This window comes from Hemicordylus capensis, chromosome 1 (assembly GCF_027244095.1).
Source record: "Hemicordylus capensis ecotype Gifberg chromosome 1, rHemCap1.1.pri, whole genome shotgun sequence".
NCBI classification, from domain to species: Eukaryota; Metazoa; Chordata; class Lepidosauria; order Squamata; family Cordylidae; genus Hemicordylus; species Hemicordylus capensis.
The window spans coordinates 334910077-334928700 of record NC_069657.1 but is presented as its reverse complement, the minus strand read 5'-3'; the positions used below and the strand labels follow the sequence as shown (position 1 = coordinate 334928700).

At 43.6% G+C, this 18624-nt stretch overlaps 1 long non-coding RNA gene across 1 annotated transcript in view; it reads right to left on the bottom strand.

Annotated features, from left to right (window-relative positions):
- LOC128346338 (uncharacterized) overlaps positions 1-18413 on the bottom strand; it is a 32720-nt gene extending 14307 nt beyond the window's left edge. The window contains exons 1-2 of the long non-coding RNA XR_008316910.1: positions 18292-18413; positions 14828-14902 (exon numbers count right to left, since the gene is read on the bottom strand). This is a non-coding gene — a long non-coding RNA (uncharacterized LOC128346338). The remainder of the gene's footprint in view (positions 1-14827; positions 14903-18291) is intronic.
- Between the last annotated feature and the right edge of the window lie 211 nt (positions 18414-18624).

The window sequence follows — 18624 nt, the reverse complement described above, 5'->3', positions numbered from 1 at the left end:
ACTCTTAACTGCTTTGGGACTTCATATACCCCAAAGGCTATGTAGCTTGGGAGGGGTGAAGATGATGAAGGATCCTGACCCATATGAGTTGGCAAAGATGAGTAGGAATCAGTATGGTGGTGATTCCAGGCTCTGAGCCTGGGTGTGTCACCCAAATGTTCAGGGAAGGGCGATTTGTCTGACCCACAGTTTAGATTAGGCCCACCTGGGGACGAGTTTTCCCCCATATGGGTGTGATGAGTTATTCAAATCCAGATTAGTTTGTTCAGTAAAGTTGTGGCCCTTTCCCCCCAATCTAGTGTTCTGTGTCTTTATTGGCATCGCAACTTGGATGTGGGTGCAACATGGAAAGATATGGAAATTTAAATGTACAACAACGATATCAAATGACTCACTCATTTCTTGGAGCACCTACCATGTTACCTTCATGGTTTTTACTTTAGCACTCTTGAGTTTTTAATATGTTTTGACTATGTATCATTTTAGAACTTTATGCGTTCCGATTATCACATCAGCATAGTGTCGCCCCGAAATCCTTCTGTTAGCAATCACATCCCTCACCAATGTTGGAATTCAATTTATTCTATTGCAGTGATGCAAGAGCAAAATATACCCACTTTCTATTTCAGGAATAACCTTCAATTCTTATAAAGTACATTTCCTTTCAAGTACAGTATATTTCCTGGTTAAATAAATCTGACAAATATATTCACTCTCTTGAAGGATGTTGCATATTTATTATGTCTTTTTGTTTCCCAGTCTTGCACTCCACAAAAGGCACTTTATGCAAACTTACTGTCAGTGCTGAGGCCCGGCAGAGCACAGAAAGTCCATGTTAGGAAGCAAAGCTGGGATGGGAGCCAGGGCCAGAGCAGAGGCTGGAGCAGACAGCAGGAGACGTTAGGAAGGAACTGGGGCCAAGCCCAAAGCAGAGGCTGAAGCAAGTCAGGCTGGAGCAAAGGTCTTGAAAGGAAACTCTATAGGAGCTCCCAATATGGAGCTGTTGCACCAGCAAAGGTTCAGCCAGGCCCTGATCTAAACCAAACATCTGAGCTTGCTTCTCCTGCCTCCCAGGTAGTCCCATTGGGAGGGAGCCCTGGGCAGCCAGGCAGGCAATTTGCTCATCCATGCTTCAGCATCACTGCTGCTCCTGGGGTCCCGGGGTGATAAAGGGGATCTTAATGGAACAGGGGTCCACATGGGGGCAGGGGCCCAAGATCCTCTGTGCTGGAGTTCTCTTGCACAACAATAAAAATACTATTATATGTTTGTGAATCTCTGAAGTGCTCTGACACATTTGCAAAATATTTTGTCTTCCAAGTTGCATACGTCCAGCCTAGTTTGTTTTTAATCGCTTTGTCATGCTACCTCAACTCTCTGAAAAGGTATTGTGTAACATTTGTTAAGTTCAGCATATAAGTTGAATAAATAAGATTTAAAGTTGGAGGAAGAAACATCAATAACCTGCGCTACGCTGATGACACCACTCTGGTAGTTGAGAATGCAGATTATCTGCGAACTCTAGTAATGAAAGTCAAGGATCACAGTGAAAAAATGGGACAACGACTAAATGTAAAGAAGACTAAACTAATGACAATGGGTACAGCAACCAGCCTCAGAACTGATAATGAAGACATTGAAGTGGTGGATAGCTTCTGCCTTTTTGGATCGACCATCAACAGTAACGGATCCAGCAGTCAAGAAATATGCTGTGAACTAGCACTTGGTACGGTTGCAATGGAAACCTTGGGAAGAATATTGAGATGCCATGACCTGTCTATACCTACAAAGATTATAATTGTTCAGACAATGGTTTTTCCTGTGACACTCCATGGATGCAAAACCTGGACTTTGAAGAAGCAAGATAGAAAAAGTATTGATGCTTTTGAACTTTGGTGCTGGAGAAGACTTTTGAGGATACCATGGACAGCCAGGAAAACAAACAAATGGATCATAGAACAAATTAATCCAGAACTTTCACTCGAGGCACAAATGACCAAGCTCATACTATCATACTTTGGACACATTATGGGAATACCCAGCTCCCTTGAGAAGTCCATAATGATAGGAAAGGTTGAAGGAAAGAGAAGATGACGATCAGCAGCAAGGTGGATGGACAGCGATGAATGCACCACTGAGAGACCTTAAAAGCCAAGTTGAAGACAGATCATCCTGGAGAGAATCTAAACTTTGTGGTTGCTAAGAGTCAATACCGACTTGACAGCATTAATCACTCATTCATCAACTTTGTTAATATGAGTGTGTTTCTATAAATAAAGTCTTGAGGGGTTAGTATGCTAGCATAGAACATAACTATCTGCCTTAAGCACAGGGATGGGAGACAAAGATTTTACTAGGAACACACAGCATGGAAGAAACTACATAGGAACTACCATCAGTAAGAATAGATTTTTCCTAAGCTCAGTCTTGAAGAGAAGATTGTACAGCTGTACAAAACAAGATTTTGCTTTACCAGCAGGCTACCTGCTCACATTATGCTTACCTGCATGTCATTGAATATGTCTGAATTTAAGCTTTTCTAAAGTATGAATTAGTGATATTTGGTAAGAAAATAGGAGTGAGACTGCTTTAATCTATGCGATGTCTATTTTAATCTATGCCATGTTGGAGGGTAACATTCCATCCTATGTATACTTACTTGGAAGTAACTCTTCTGGGTAAACATGCATAAGGTCAGGATGCACATATCCCAACTTTTGAAATACAAGCTGTGCATGCTAGATGAGTTTGCATTAGTTTTAGCTTTGGTTTTCTGAAATGATTTTGCAAAGCTGTAGTTGGCAAAGGAACTCCAGCATTTTTAGGGTCTACAGGTATATTATCTCCAGTTTAATCCAACGAGAGAGACTCTTTACTTTCTGCAAGTTTTCAGAAAACTTGCTGCAAGTTTTTTGGTATCCATTGTCTTTAAAATTCTATGAAGTGAAATGTAAGCTGCATGCTTTGTATGCCTAAGTGCTAGCCAATAGGGATGTGCGAATCAATTCGGGTACAAAATGATTTGTAACCAAATCTAACTATTTTAGGCAGTTTGTGGACGAAACAAATCATCCTTGTGCTAGCTGGCCAGATTTGGGTACAAAACAAATTATCCAGATTTCGGACCTGAAAAATTTGTAGATCCAGATCTCCATTTTGTGGTTATTTCTCTTGTTGTCTCCATTTTGTGTCAGGAAATGTTTTTGACAATCCTGTCCTCCTAAGGTTCAGATTGGTGACTTACAGTGTGCAACAATTGGCTGGCAACCCCCCCCACCCCCGGGTTCCAGATTGGCTCATTTCCATTGAAATCTTGTGTTCCCAGGGGTGACTGACTCCACATTGGCTAGGGAAAGGGTCAAAAAAAAAGAGGGTGTGGGGAGTTCAAAGACGAATTTTCAAATGTACTTAAGGAGGCAGGCAGCCACCTTTCTATCTTTCTGCCTTGTGGGAGAGAGAGAGAGAGAGAGAGAGAGAGAGAGAGAGAGAGAGAGAGAGAGAGAGAGAGAGAGAGCGAGAGCCAGAGGAGCTTTGCTTTGCCTTGCCCACCTGCTGCCTGGAGTGGATACTCTGCTTATTGTTCCTGCTTTCCTGATTCAGGAAAAGAGTAGAAGAAAATTTTTTCACCCCCTTCCTGCTGCTTAGAGAATCACTGCCTGTGTCTGCTGTCTGTGCAAACTGATTTGGGTACAAAACTATTTGTACCCGAATCTACCTGCTTTGGGAGATTTGTGGACAGAACAAATCACCCCTGTGCTAGCTGGTCAGATTTGGACCTAAAACAAATTGGAGGTGATTCAATTTTGGTATAAATTGAATCAAAAAAATTGATTCATGCACATCCCTACTAGCCAATCAATATAAGTCTTGGACCTATGCAAGGTGGTGCACCTAGCATATCCCATCTATGGTTTCTTTCAGCCTAATTTTGGAAAGAGCTTATGCATGTGTATTTCAGTACACTTTCAATACGTGTGTATTTCAGTACACTGAAACTACAGAAGGGTTTCAGTGTCAATGGATATGTCAATGTGTCAATGGATATGGTCATCTTCTCTATGTCTATTCACTAAACTACCATAGTTGACCTTCTGCACAAGCCTTATTGAGCCTTTCCAGATGATGATAAACTGTAGGATTTTCAAAGCCTTTGCACAAGTTCTAAGTGTGATCTTACTCATTGTACACTTGTTGCAGCAAGTTGCCACAAAAGTAGTCATGACTTGTAGCGTGTGTCTGGAGAGTAAGATCACACTTGGAACTTGCACTAAAGCTTTGGATATCCTGCAGTTTATTGCCGTCTGAAAAGACCCATATTACAATATAAATAGCACAGAAAAAGTGTGAATATGCACTCAGTAGGACAAAAATGGTGGGAAATAAGGCAAGAGCAACATAATAAAAGTGTTGCTTTGGTTGAATTGTACATAATAGTTTTCTTCCTATGTTTATTATGGATATAATTGCAAAAGCATTGTGTGTGTTCCCTTGTTGTTGGCTGAGTAGAAATCTAATTCATTTCCTGCTTTTCTGAGCACCTAATTTAACTTCATTACAGCACAATGGGGCTCTCACTGTGAGTTCATCATTTCAGTCCTCTGCATTCTTTAACACGTTGCTCTGCTCTAGGTTTTCCACTGTGTTTTCCATACAGTTCTCAGAGCCACTCTTTATACTAAGGTACAATGTTTACACTTGTATAAAATACAGCAAAGTCAGACTTCTGGTTCTTAATGCAATGAAACAAGAGCATCTGGAATACTATTAACACAGAATGACTCCTACTAATATAACATTAAGGCTGATTGGAAAGAAGGTTGCCAGATTGGGAACCCGGAGGCTTATATTTTCCTATATAAGTTGCCATTTTGGCTGGTGAGGCATGGGGCTTGAGGCAGCACTCAGCCACATCCACTGAGCAGTAGCTAAGGGGAGGAGACAACATCCTTACTTTGATAAACAGCAACTGTGGCAGCAGGTGGCTCTGTCAACACTGTGCCAGTGCTAGCAGCCCATCAGGGCACATCTGACCAGTCAGCTGCCCATATGCCTGCACAATCCTAATGGAACCACCCTCTGCCTCAGCTGCTGCCTCGTTTTTCCTTCTGGTAGGTTGGAGGGCCTATTTCACAGCAGTGGTGGACAAATACAGCCTCAGGTCTCATGGCTCACCAACCACATTGCAGCTTGAAGGAGGAAAAAATTATCTCCAATCTAGTGACCCTCTTGCAAATTGCTTGTGATGGCATTGGAAACATTTGTGAATCGCTTTCTGCCGCTTCTGCAGGCAGCTGGGGTACTATTGAAAAGAAGGAGAAGATGACACAACTATCTTTATGCAACCTGCAACTTATAATCAGGGCACTATAACCATGCAGATGTGACTAAGAATCAACACAAGTGCTTGGAAACACAACCGTGGCAGTGCTGGACTTGGAAAAGCAGGGACCTATTACCTAAGGTTTCTGGCAAACAAAAAACAAACTCATTATGAAAGGACCAAAAGAGAAATAAGAGTTCTCACTAGGCCATGTTTCAAATACACTTCCTTGTTGTAACATAGCTACATGGATTAGGAGTAGAAGGAGGCAGGGGTCAGAAGGAAAGTTGTAGATGAGGCATGCAAAAAAAAAAAAAAGAGAGAGAGAGAGGTGGGAGATGAAAAGCCTCAGAGTGGTAGTAAACAATAGCAATTTGTTGTTGTTAAGAAGGCTGTTTCCCCCCAGCCTTTCGCAGCAAACTGTAGACTCCACAAGTTCAGTCCAGTCTTCTGCTGCAAACTGTGGACACTATTTTAGATGAAGACGATGTATAAGAAATACAGCAATTGAGACAACCACCATCTCTCACATGCTGTTTAATTCTCTATACAGAGCTCTGTTTTTATCTGCATATTTGTCAAGCCATCTGATTATAAGGTTTGTGAGATTTCAAACTTGGAAAGTGCCTGCCTTTAACTTATGTGGTGCTTAAAACAAAAACAAAAACCTGCTGTAAGAATTCACACTCAGAAATGTTGCATTTGCAATGTATTGCTATCCCTGTGTTGTGCAGTCTTACCATACTGAGAAATGGCTTTTCTTTTGAAAGAAGTGGTTAACGTGCTGCAAATTATTCCCTTCAATTTAGCTGAGTTGTACTCGGGTTTCTATTGCCTGGGCATCCAAAGCAGATTTGCTCAAGTTTCCTTGCCTTCTAAAAAAGTTATATTTTAGAATGTCGACTTAAAAATAATCAGTGCAACTCCCTTTTTACTTTGAACACCATTGTTTTTAAAAGACATATTGAATAGTCATGCTGTGATTCTGATTGACTAGTGCATTTGATAAATTAGACATAAAGTTTACTGTCCAGTCTGCCTGTTGCCTGCCTCTGTATTGAACAATTTGTTTCTTTTTAATTTATTTCATTGGCCCTTGGTGCGCCTTCCCCCTTTCTCAGCTTGTAGCTACTTTGCAGGGAAGCCAGCTTGCTCTAGCTGGTAATATTTTTCCCCTCTGCATACCAGGCAGATCTTGAGAGGATGGAGCAGGGGCAAGCCTTTTACCAAACCTTTGCAGTGTGGCAGAGACAGAAAATTGGTGATGATAGTGCAGGGTAGATTATTGTTATAAATTCTCTCTCTCTCTCTCTCTCTCTCTCTCTCTCTCTCTCTCTCTCTCTCTCTCTCTCACACACACACACACACACACACACACACACCATTTTTCTGATTTGAATATAACACTGTTTTGCTGTTCTGTGGCTAGCTGCAACTTCTACCTTCTTCCTGATCAGGCTGCTGGATCCAAGCCTATTGTAAGCTGCTGGATAATTTCAGATTGTTTGGGGCCCCTAGGATTTCCCATTGCAACCATCTCCCTTTAAGGCAAAAGCTGTTTGGACAGGGGGGAAAAAACCTATCCCTGAATTTCTTGGAGGCAGCAACCTGTTGTGAGGTGTGCTGAGGTGACAGAGCATTTGCTAAAGAGAGCTGTCACTGCTTAGCTCTATGGAGGCATGCCCAGCACATGGATGTGCTGCGTTTCCTTGGGAAGGTGACTGGCACATATGTGCCACATGTATTTGTTGTATGTGTGTATTCATGTGTGTGTTGCTTCCAACCTGTTTCTCCTGAAAGTGTCTGGAGTTGTATTTTTGACCTATATTATGGTAAAGTTTTCTGAAAGATGAGTGTCAGATGTTTGGACAGGGGCGCAATTTCACTGCTTGCCCTAAGCGCTATAGATACGCCTCTGGGTACAAGCCCTAAACAGCTTAGGTGCTGGGTATTTAAGAGAACACCTTCTTCACCATGAAGAGGTGAAGGAGGACCCTGAAGACTTTCCTATTTTCCCAGGCTTTTAACTGAAACCAAAATTTTTAAATTTAATGTGTTAACAATCTATTATTGTTATCTTTTTATGAATTTTAAATGCTTTATATTTTATATTATGTTTTAATTTTGTATACCGCCTAGAGATTTCTATATTGGGTGGTATATAAATTAAATGAATGAATGAAGGAGCCCTACCGCCTATTGAGATCAACAGGAGAGGTTTGTCTACAGTTGCCACCAACTTGTCTTGTGGCTATGCAGGGACAGACATTCTCTGTTGCTGCCCCGAGACTCTGGAGTGTGCTCCCTCCTGAAATAAGATCTTCCCCATCTCTGGCAACTTTAAAAAAAAAAGATTCCAAAGACTTATTTATTCACCCAAGCTTTTTAACTGAAATGGGGTTTTGAATTATTTTAAGGTTTTAATTTTTAATCTGTTTTGTGTTGTTGTAAACCACCCAGAGATGGAAGTTTGGGGCAGTCTACACATTTGAAAAATAAATATATAAATAAGATAATTTGCAGTGCCAAGTTGCCAAATGCTGCTTTATTATTATTTTTCCTATCCGTTTTTTGTTTTAATTTGTATCAGCAGCACCAGTGGCTTTAACTGGGTTCTGCTTTGAATTTTAATTTATTATTCTTAACCAGCCCCACCCCTGGTGCCTTAATAACTGAGGTGCTGTGTGTGCTGGTTCCCCACCCCCAATTATTTTAAAATAGTAGCAGCAGCCCAGTGGCTTAACTGGGTGCTGTTTGGAATTTATTTTTATATATCATTGCTATCTCCCTTTAATAACTGGGGTGCTGTGACCACCCCCCCTGCTAATTTTATTTCAGTTGTACCAGCAGCCCACAGGCTTTAACTGGGTGCTGCTTGGAATTTTATTCCTTGTTTGCTTGTTGTTTCTCAGTAAATGGGGTGCTGTGGTTATTTTATTATTATTGTTGTTGTTGTTGTTATTTTGCAGCCCTACTACCACCTTTGCTGCTGCTATCTGTGCCTGGTGAATTAATTTTGGGTTTTTTAGGCTGGTGGGTTGGGCCTGGGTACCAGGCTCCCTCTTCTTTGGTCTTTAAAAAATTGTTTGGGTGGATGAGTGCCTGACTGGTGCCCACCTGCCCTACCCCCAGCTGTTGAATCTCAGTGTCTACTCAGCCCAAGACTGCAGATAGGTGAGTCACACACAAACACACCCCACTTCAGTCAGGCTATTAGGACTTAGAGTTCTTTAAATATGGCCCAGTTTGGGGAAGGGAGGGATTAGGTGGCAGGACTGTAGGGCAGGAACGGTACATTAGAGAGAGGCCACAGTAATCTCCTGCCTTTCTTTTCCTTCCCTACACTTAGACCTGCCCAATTGTTGTTCATTTTCCTCCAAAAACAGCAACACATCCCCCCACTCCAATTAGAGCCTGCTTTATTTGGGGGGATTAAATTTTTCTAGTTTCTGTGTGTACACTACAGTGCTATAGATAGCACTCTGTATGACACACACACACACACAGCATATATAGACCACCCCTGACCCCACAGCCTGTTTTAATACCCATCTTAAAGGGCATTGACCTACTAACCCAGATAATAATTCAAAAATTTATTTAAAATTTCCCGATTGAAAGATTGTTTTGTAATTTTGGTGATAGGTAGGCTGGGTGATGCCCTACCACCCAACCCATATTAGTGCCCCTAGGACCTACCTATGTGGAACAATGGGGTATTCAAGTTCCTCATTGTTCCCTAGGGATGTGCAGACCGGTCCAGCAGTCTGGTCTGGGGGGTTCGGGGGCAAACTGAACCACCACCACCTCGGTTCCATTGGACTGGAACCGGACCGCTGGGTCTGGTCCGGCTGGTCCGCGAATTTTTTGTTTTTGTTTTTTAAAAATTAAAATTTTAATTTAATTAAAAATTGACAGTGATGACGAAGGCTAGCAGGGGGAGAGGGAACCCATGCAGAAACACACACACACACACACACACACACACACACACACACACACACACACACTGGCCTCAGCAAGCCGCCTGAAGGGGCTAAAGGTTCTTAAAAAACAATTTAATTTTTAAAACAAAAAAGTTGCGGACCGGTCCGGGAAACAGACTGGACCGGGGCGGGGGTGTTCAATGGGGTGCTGGACTGAACTGGCCCGGTTTGGTTCAAGGCCGGTCCGGCCTCGAGCTGAACTGGGCCAGACGGTTCCATGCACACCCCTATTGTTCCCTATGGACAAAACAAACAGTGTGCACACATTTTGCAATACTGCCTTGAAAAACAACATGGCAGAACAGAAGCACACATGTTCCCTCCCAACACAGAACATAATACTACATTTTGCCAAACACACAACCCAAAGAAAGCCAAGAAAGATGTCTATGGCTGGCTGGTTCAATGAATTGATTTGATATTTTGCTATTCGATTTGATGTCTAATTGCATTGCAAATAATGATTTGTGCACACTCCTAGTGTTAGTAACACAAAGATCAATGATTTTTCCTTAAAATTGTATTTCTATTATTTTTAGTGCATGCATTTAAGAGCTCTGTAGTCAGTGCATGCATTTGTCTGCTATATATCAAAAGTAATATTGTGCTCCTGATTGATAGTTGGTAATTAGCTTCTTTGTATTCTTGCATTGGAATTCCACCTTAGAATTTCTGTGTTAAATTTGTGAAGGCCACTGACATGAAGCTAAGACTGGCATGAGTGGATTTCTGTTACTATAACCCTTTCCATCAGACTTCACCCGCTATATAGCGTAAAGCAATGCAAGGCAGTCAGCAAGAGCAGTAAGCCTGACCTAGACACATTTATAGGGGCCATGGAGTATCTGATCTTTCTGCAGTAGCAGCCCATATGGGCGGATTGGGTAAACAAGCCACAGGTGCAGCTCATTCCCACTCACCTCTTCCTGCTCTACCTCTCCCACCACTGTGTTAACCCCAGGTGCACAAGCTGCTCATTTGCCTAGACTAGGGAACAGAGTGGATGAGCAGCCTGCATACCAGGGTGTTCTTCACACAGCAGGCTTTACCATGAGTTTACTGCAAGGCTTTACTGTGAACTCGAAGTTATCTCAAAAAATAATGCAAAAAGTGGATTTTTTTAACCCCAGATATAAATTGCGCTACGCTCAAACACTGAGTGAAAAACCCAAATTGTGTGGGAAGTGTTTCCTTATGGCTCACAGGGACCTCAAGGTAAATCTGCCCAATATGTGAACACACAGCCTCCATTCCAGAGGAGATGTGAGCTAAGGGGCTTTACAAGACCTGTGTGAAAAATGGCCAATGGTTAACACACTGGTGTGGAGGCGAGGTGAGGAGAGGTGAGTGCAAACAAGCCAACACCTATGACTTGTTTACTACCCACCCCCTGCTCAGTCAATACAGGCTGCTAATATTGATATGCACGGAACTGGCAATTTCCTTCATCCTGGCAGCTGTATTTCAGTTGGTGGCAGGATTTTAAAAAGCCCCTTCTTGGCTTATGCATCTATCTATCTATCTATCTATCTATCTATCTATCTATCTATCTATCTATCTATCTATCATTCTCCAAGGTGTACCTGTGGCTAATCCTGTGAGTGGCAACTCTCACAAGAGTTTGTGAACAGAAGCACCTGATTGGATAGTGGGGATTCCATATGCAGATAGAGAGGAGAAGCCTGTGAAGGGAGGGAAAGAAAGACAGAGGGGAAAAGCAAGTGGAGGAGAGGGAAAGAGAGAAAAAGAAGAGAGCGGAAGAGAGAAAGAAGGAAGGGCGAGTGCTGGACTCAAGCCTGTCAGTGGCCTGAGTGGGATGAGTGGCTATGGTGGAGGCAGCAGCAAGGAAGGGCCCAGTCAACCACTGCTGCTGTTTCAGGCTACCGAGGCCACTGGCAGAGGGAGAGAGGCAGGCAAGGGATGGACCCAGGCATCTCAGCAGCCTGAGGGGACTGAGGGGCCATGGTGGTGGCAGAAGCAAGTAGGAGTGTGCATGGAACCATCTGGCCAGGTTCGGTTCGAGGCCAGACCGGCCTCAAACGGAACCAGGCCAGTTCGGTCCGGCTTCTCATCGAACCCCCCTGGTCCGGTCCCGGACTGGTATGTGATTTTAAAAATAAATAAATAAATAAAGTAGGTTTTAAGTACCTTTAGCCCTTAGTCCGTGCGGGTTCCCTCTCCTCCCCCCCGCCAGCCTTCCTCATTACCGCTGTGGCCGGCCATGGCTGGGTAACTAAGCATTTCCGGCCCTTTCGGGCCTCCTTATGGACGCGTGGCCACCATTTTGGCAGCCGTCGCGCATGGCCTCACAGAGGGCATTGGCACATGCATGGCGGCTGCCAAAATTGTGGCCGCGCATCCATAAGGAGGCCCGAAAGGGCAGAAAATGCTCAGTTACCCAGTTGCGGCAGGCTGCAGCGGGCTGCGGCGGTAATAAGGAAGGCCGGTGGGGGCAGAGGGAACCCATGCAGATCCCCCTACCATGACTTCAGCAGGCCCCCCTAAGGGGCTAAAGGTACTTAAAACCTACTTTTAAAAAAAAATTGCGCCCGGCGGCCCAGTTCTAGTCCGACGGAACCGGGGAGGTGGTTTGGTTCAACCCCAAACCCCTGGACTGGACTACTGGACCACCGGACCAGTCCGCACATCCCTAGCAGCAAGGATGGGCCTGGTCAACTGCTGCTGCTGCTCCTGTGGGGAGAAGCAGGAGTGGCGCTCAGGTGAGGGTGGGGAGGTCTCTGGGGTTAAAGGGTTACAGCTTGTCCAATTGGCACCAGCAATGCTGGAGCCATGATCAAGAGGGGTGAGGGTGAAGGGGGTGGAGTAAAGGGATCGCGGAGTGGCCAAGAGAGGTGAGGGGGATGGAAGCAACCAGATGTAGGAAGAGGAGCAGGAGTGTGGCTCAGCTGAGGCTGGAGAGATCTCTGAGGTGAGGGGGGCCATGGCAGGGGGTGATGGGAGCAATCAAGTACTAGCACACAGATGCTCTGCACAGGTTAAGCTAGTTGTATATAATCTTTATATGGACCTGTCAGGGTCCCTTCCTGACACCCCTCTCAATTCTAGGGAGGTTATTTGATTTTATTGTTCTATGACAGTTTAGTCTCCAGGTTCTGGGAATTCATTCAGCTTTTACTTTCCCTCGCTGCCACCATATAAATTATTGTTACCCTGCTCTTGGTACTCAACACCTTTGACAGCGTAGCCTCATGAGCACAGGATAGGTGTAAATGTTCAGGATATAAAATGAAATAAAATTTGAGGTATAAAAAACTTGAAAGTTTTTTCAAAGAGGAAACAGCCGGCTGCTCCATCCCCACCCCCCAAAGGTCTCCCGGCTGCTTGTTCCCCAAGTTTTATAAAACGGCACTTCCTCTAAAGATGGGAGAGGAACGAAATGAAAAACAAGAATAAGTTTATTATTTACAGTTTAGAATAAAGATCTTTGCAAAGTAGGGCACACAAGCTTCTTTACCAAGTTACGAGGTACACTAGCTGTTCTGGATACAATGTAACATATAAGGAGGTGAGATAACTGGGACAGAGGTAATTAACCTTGGGATTGTAAACTTATTGAATTCCTCCAGACCTTGTTGTCTGTTATTAGGAGCTGCCCAGAACGCTCCTGGTTCTCCAGCCTCCATACATTCACCCTTCAAGTCCCCTCTGCACACCCCCGAACAATCTTTCCTGTTCAGAACACACCAACCGATCTCTCAGCCCTCCTACTCCCAGACAACTAAATCCAACTCTCTCTCTCTCTTCTTTGTCTCAACTGCCTTTTAAAAAAAACACACCCCGAACCTTCTGTGCCTGGTTACTAGGGTAACCCACACACATTCACACACTCACTCACCAACTCCTATATATGTTCCATCACAGGATGTCTATGTATACTGTATGTCTATGCATAAAACTACATTGTAGGAGATGGCCCTTTAAAATATCTTGATCCCAAAGAATTGCAGGCATTAAAGGTAAGGGCCCACTTTCAGTGGGGCCTGTAAAAGAACTAGCTTCTAGTGAAAATGGTAAAAGTGGAATCTTGTATGCCATAGAACCGGCACCAGCATTCTGGATAAACGGGTGTTTCTGAATACTTGTTTAAAAGGCAGCCCTTTGTAGGGTGAGATGCCAGCAATCCAGTCTTGTTTGGAATGCCTAGCCTTCCTGCGGTTGCTCCCTTTAGCCAGAGCTAAGTGAATGTCCAGGTTGAAAACCTGTCTGACAGTTGCTCAGTTCAACAGTTGCTGTGTGGACTTGAGCCTGGCCACTCCGAAAATGCAGTATGTGCCATCCCCTCTCTAAACAAACTGTTATTTTTATGAAAAGCATGGTGGAGTCTGTATTTGTTAGACCATAATTGCTTAAATGGCAGGAATGCAATGTGGAGGAGGAGGAGGAGGAAGAGGAGGACATTTTTACAACCACAAAAACATAAGTAGTTTACAGTACTGGTCAGACAAGTATGAATGGAAAGAAAAAGTACTGTTTCCCAGTACAACCAAGAGAGCAGAACTGTGATCAGATCTTTTGCAATCTTTTATAGGGGGAAATGCAGCAGCAGGGGCTCCCAGTTTAGAAAACCGTGTGGAAAATGGGGCAACCCCTCTGCCCTCTATGCTAGTTTCCCAATAGGAACCCACTTATCCAAGCTACTATTTGATTTGTGATAGAAAGCATATTTGCTGAGTAGTACCTCTTAACCCCTCACCACAACCCCATTCTAAATTGTGGGGGCCCCTGGTTCAGTTTCTACCCTTTACAGACCATGACAGATAGCATTCTGGATCTCACGATCATGCCAGAGTTTCACTCTGACTGGCCTTTCTTTTTGGAACATATTTTCAAATTGGTCTGATCTTGTTCAGAATATGGACTCTGTGAACATAATAGTCCCAACCCACCTACCTGTATGTGCACTCAAAACAGAAGTGCACACAAGCAGTCCTATTAGACAATGGCAATAGCACGGATGATCTGTTTTGGCAGTGAAGAGAGTTGTCTGAAACGAAATCTATCTCTCTTCAACATCCTGTGCAGCTGATTGGCACTATTTGGAGCCTCTCTGAAATTAGATTCAGGCCACACCCATTAATGCATACAGTTCTTTATCCAGCTCGAAATATGGTATGGCGTAGCTGCTTCCTTGGGCATAGGCCTGTAGCTGCATTGGGGTACAGATGTATTTGCTGGCCTTTCCATGATCTCTGAAAATACACTGACTTTCAACTTAGTGGTGTGTGTGTGTGTGTGTGTGTGTGTGTGTGTGTGTGTTTTAATGGTAGCTGTCAATCTACAGCAGGCTTTTAAAAGCTGTCTATTCTTTCACATAATGCTAGGAGAATCCGGTTTCCATTATTCAATGTCACATTGTGGTATATATTTACTTTCATGTCTGGAATCAAAATACCAGAAATAATCTGAATCTAAATTCCCCTTCAGGAAAAAATCCAAACAAAACGTACTTTCCCAATACTTTCATGTGCTTGTAATTTTGTAAATTACACTTTCTACTCACCATCATCAAATGTGAATCTCAGTTTCCTTTCCAAAAATGAATGCCTCTGGAGACAACATGCAGCATTTTTTCATCCTATCCAAAATATATGGTTTTGCTTTATTACAGGACTTTCCTCCCTTCTGCATTGTTCTGTATTACATGCCAAATACCCATCAAGAAAAATAAATGTCAACATCAGAATTAAATTGCAAGCAGCAGCATCTACAAGTAGATAATGGATCTTTTATAAAGAGGCAGAATTTCTTTTTCTTTAGATTTAGGGAGATTAAGGTCACATCACAGTTTGGTAAAATATATAAACCTCCATAATCTTTGGCAGATTTATTACCTAACACACACTCTCGGTGCCCTCTCTGAATCTTTGTAAGACTTAATATGACCAGCTGGCAGTGCAGAATCAAGTCTAACATGTTTGGATAGTTACAAATGGACTTCACCGTTTCTCTTAGACTGTTCATTTGCTCTCTCTATGAAATATAGACTGGAAAGAATTCTCTAATGAGAAAAATAATAAGTTTTTTTTAAAAAAGAATCTTGAATATAAGGTGTGAATTTTTGAAGCAGCAAATACTGAGATGAAATGTATGAATCACAATTTTAAAATCCATCTGATTTAACAAAGCTTGGCATTTAAAGGATTCACTAAATTGCCTGGACTGAGTTACAACAAAATCTCTGAGTAAGAAAAGTAACAGGGATAAAGTACAGTATGGCTTTGCTCCGCATTTACTTCTTACTTGGGAAGTTTTGTTCTTACTTTTAATGAGATCTCTGTTCATTCTAAAAGGTTCAGACATCTCTTTGATATTTATTATATTGTTCCCAAAATACCAAGGCATCATTATATGTTACAGGAAGTACCAGAAGCAGATATGTGACTCGGCAAACTGCTTTTTGTGCTTCCAGGATAAGAGACCCCTGGGAGGGCTGGATCCAGAAGGAGATCCTGAACTGGCAAACTGGAAAATGATAATCTGCGCTCCACTTCCCAGGTTCATCTGGCCCAAGGTGGGGGGACTTTAGAAAAAGCAGCCACATCAGTTTTGTGGTGGCAGCCGCAGCAGCAGCAGAGGTCCTCTACTGCCTCTAGGAACAACAATATACAATGATGCGATATCATTCTCAGGAGCATTCTGGGATAAGAAATGGCAAGAATCTGATGTGACAACTAATGGAAAACTCTATCTCCTTGTCTCTCCTCAGCCACCATGTCTAAACCCACCTTAGTTTCTCCTCCACACCTTTGGAATCTGCCCCATTGGGACTGACAATCAACTCTCAGACAGCAGTGTAGGAAGGAAATGTATCTGGTTGCATGCTCTGCAACTACAATACATTTTCTCTCTCCTCGCCCCCCTTCCATTTTGGAGTAGCTAATCCTCATATCTATCATACAGAAAACAATGACACTCTTCCTTATTTACATACTCTTCTGTTGCACCATTTTATGGCACCCTCAGCTAGGGATGTGCACGAACCTGTTTGGAGGCCCTTTTACAGAACTCCGAACAGGTTCGGGTGGTTCTGAGAGTTCTAAGGTGTGGGGGAATGCACCCTCTCCCACTCTTAATGGGAGAAGGGACACTGCTGCCCCACCAGTCCAGTTTTCCGGTAAGCACCAGTGGGAGAAACACGGCTGGGGTGTGTGTGTTAAGTGCACCTTTAAAGATATCCCCCCTGCCTTTGAACTCTCCAAAGTGCCCAGTGCTCGAACCTGTTCAGCGAACAGGTTCGTGCACATCCCTACTAGCAATAGGTCTCCTGTCTTCAACAATACCTCCCATTCTGCCCCCTATACTGGGTAGGGATGTGCTGTCATTTTAAGATGACAGAGGTATATCAACAACATATGTTGTGTTATTTTGCTTGCCATCTGAAATGACAGCAAATCCCAATGACACGTCATTCTTTGTATTGTTTTCTGTCATTTTGTTGAATAGCTTCTTGATTATCAATTCTGTGAACATAGTTTTTAAAACTGTTTTGAGACATTGGGGAGGGGGAGGGGAGGAATTAGGACCGATCTTTAATAAGTATAACTTGAACCTGCCAATCCTGGCTGCCTTTTTTGTTTTTAACCCCAGAGATAAACTGTATGTATTGGGTTTCCTGTGCCTTCTTTTGTCATTCTGTTGAGCAGTGGCTCTGAAGGACGAGAGAGCGAGAGCGTTGCATTTATTGCTGAATGCAAGAGTGATCTACTGTGTGTGTGTGGCTGTAATATTCATCTTAGTCTTTTTCTTTCCCCAAATCTGTATTGCCCATTCTCTTGATTTCACTAGTTTTGCAATATCTTAAGTTACTTTTTTTGAAAGAGTGTGTTTGTACTTGATAGAAAGACCTCTTCTGCCCATTTCCCCCCTTCTTTCTCCCCACTTCCAATGCTATTTGATGTCATCCTTTGATTTTAAAAAACTTTTCTTTTAAATAGTTTGTTACTTTCCTCTGCTTAATGGGTATTGAATAGTCATTTCTTTTATTTTGTCAGTTTACCCAAACCTTGCATTTTAAACCTGGATTTTCTTTTGATTCTTTCCCCCTATAATATTCCTTCCTTCCTTAGGCATTTCACTGCTCATTCCCCACCCCCACCTTGCATTTTAAATCTAGTTTTTACTTTTACTTTTAAAATCTAATCTTTTTTCTTTCTATTTTCTAGGTTTGTATTTCTAATTGTATTTATTATTCATATAAGTGCAGCTCTGTTTGAATGTGTCTTTATGCCATAAGTCAAGTGGTATTGCATTCATATTAAAGAAACCGACTTCCTGTGTGCACAGACACTAAATAAATGACTAACTAGCTGACACCGCACAGAGCATCTGTGCTGTTGTGTACTGAGCCTGTGACATCCCCCACAGCTCCCTCTCCCCTCCACAGCTCTCTCGCTTGCTCTCCCCCACACAGCTCTCTCGCTCACTCTCCCCCCCCCCCCCGCCGCTCGCTCGCTCTCCCGTTGCTTCCATCCTCCTCACCCTTCTTGGTCATGGCTGCAGCACTGCTGCTGCCTATTGGCCAAACTGCAGCCCCCTATCCCCAGCGACCTCCCCACCCTCACCTGAACCCCGCTCCTGCTCCTCCTTTCAGGAGCAGCAGCAGTGTTTGACTGGGCCGCTCCTCGCTGCTGCCACCACCATGGCTGCTCGTTCCCCTCAGGCCACTGACAGGCCCAGGCCCAGGCCCATCCCTTGCCTGCCTGCCTCCCTCTTACAATGGCCTCAGTAGCCCCAAACAGCAGCAGTGGTTGCCTGGACCCTTCCTTGCTGCCAGTGCCACCATGGCCACTCATTCCCCTGTCAGGCTGCTGACAGGCTCAGGCCCAACCCTTGCCCTCCTTCTGTCTCTCTTCCCCCTCCCTTCTTTTTCTCTTTCCCTCTCCTCCACTCGGTCTTCTCCACTCTTTATTCCCCCTCCCTTCATGTTTTTTTCTCCCTCCATCCCTGAGTTAACAGATTTTGTACTTTTACACAACGGCATCCTCCTTCTCCTGAAGGGGCTCTTTCCTCCCTCAGGACCTGTCTTTTTGCAGACCCCTGCTTGCTATCCTTTTATATCCAGAACATCTTCAGACCAGTAACAGCTGCATTCCAACTGACCTTAACCATCACAGGCCCCTCCTCCTTATCTGCATAGGGAATCCCCACTACCAAATCACCATGGTGCTTCTGCTCTCACAGGTTCCTTCTCCCTATCTGCATATGGAATCCCCAGTGCCCAATCAGGTGCTTCTGCTTGCACACTCTGCATATGGAATCCCCAGTGCCCAATCAGGTGCTTCTGCTTGCAAACTCAGC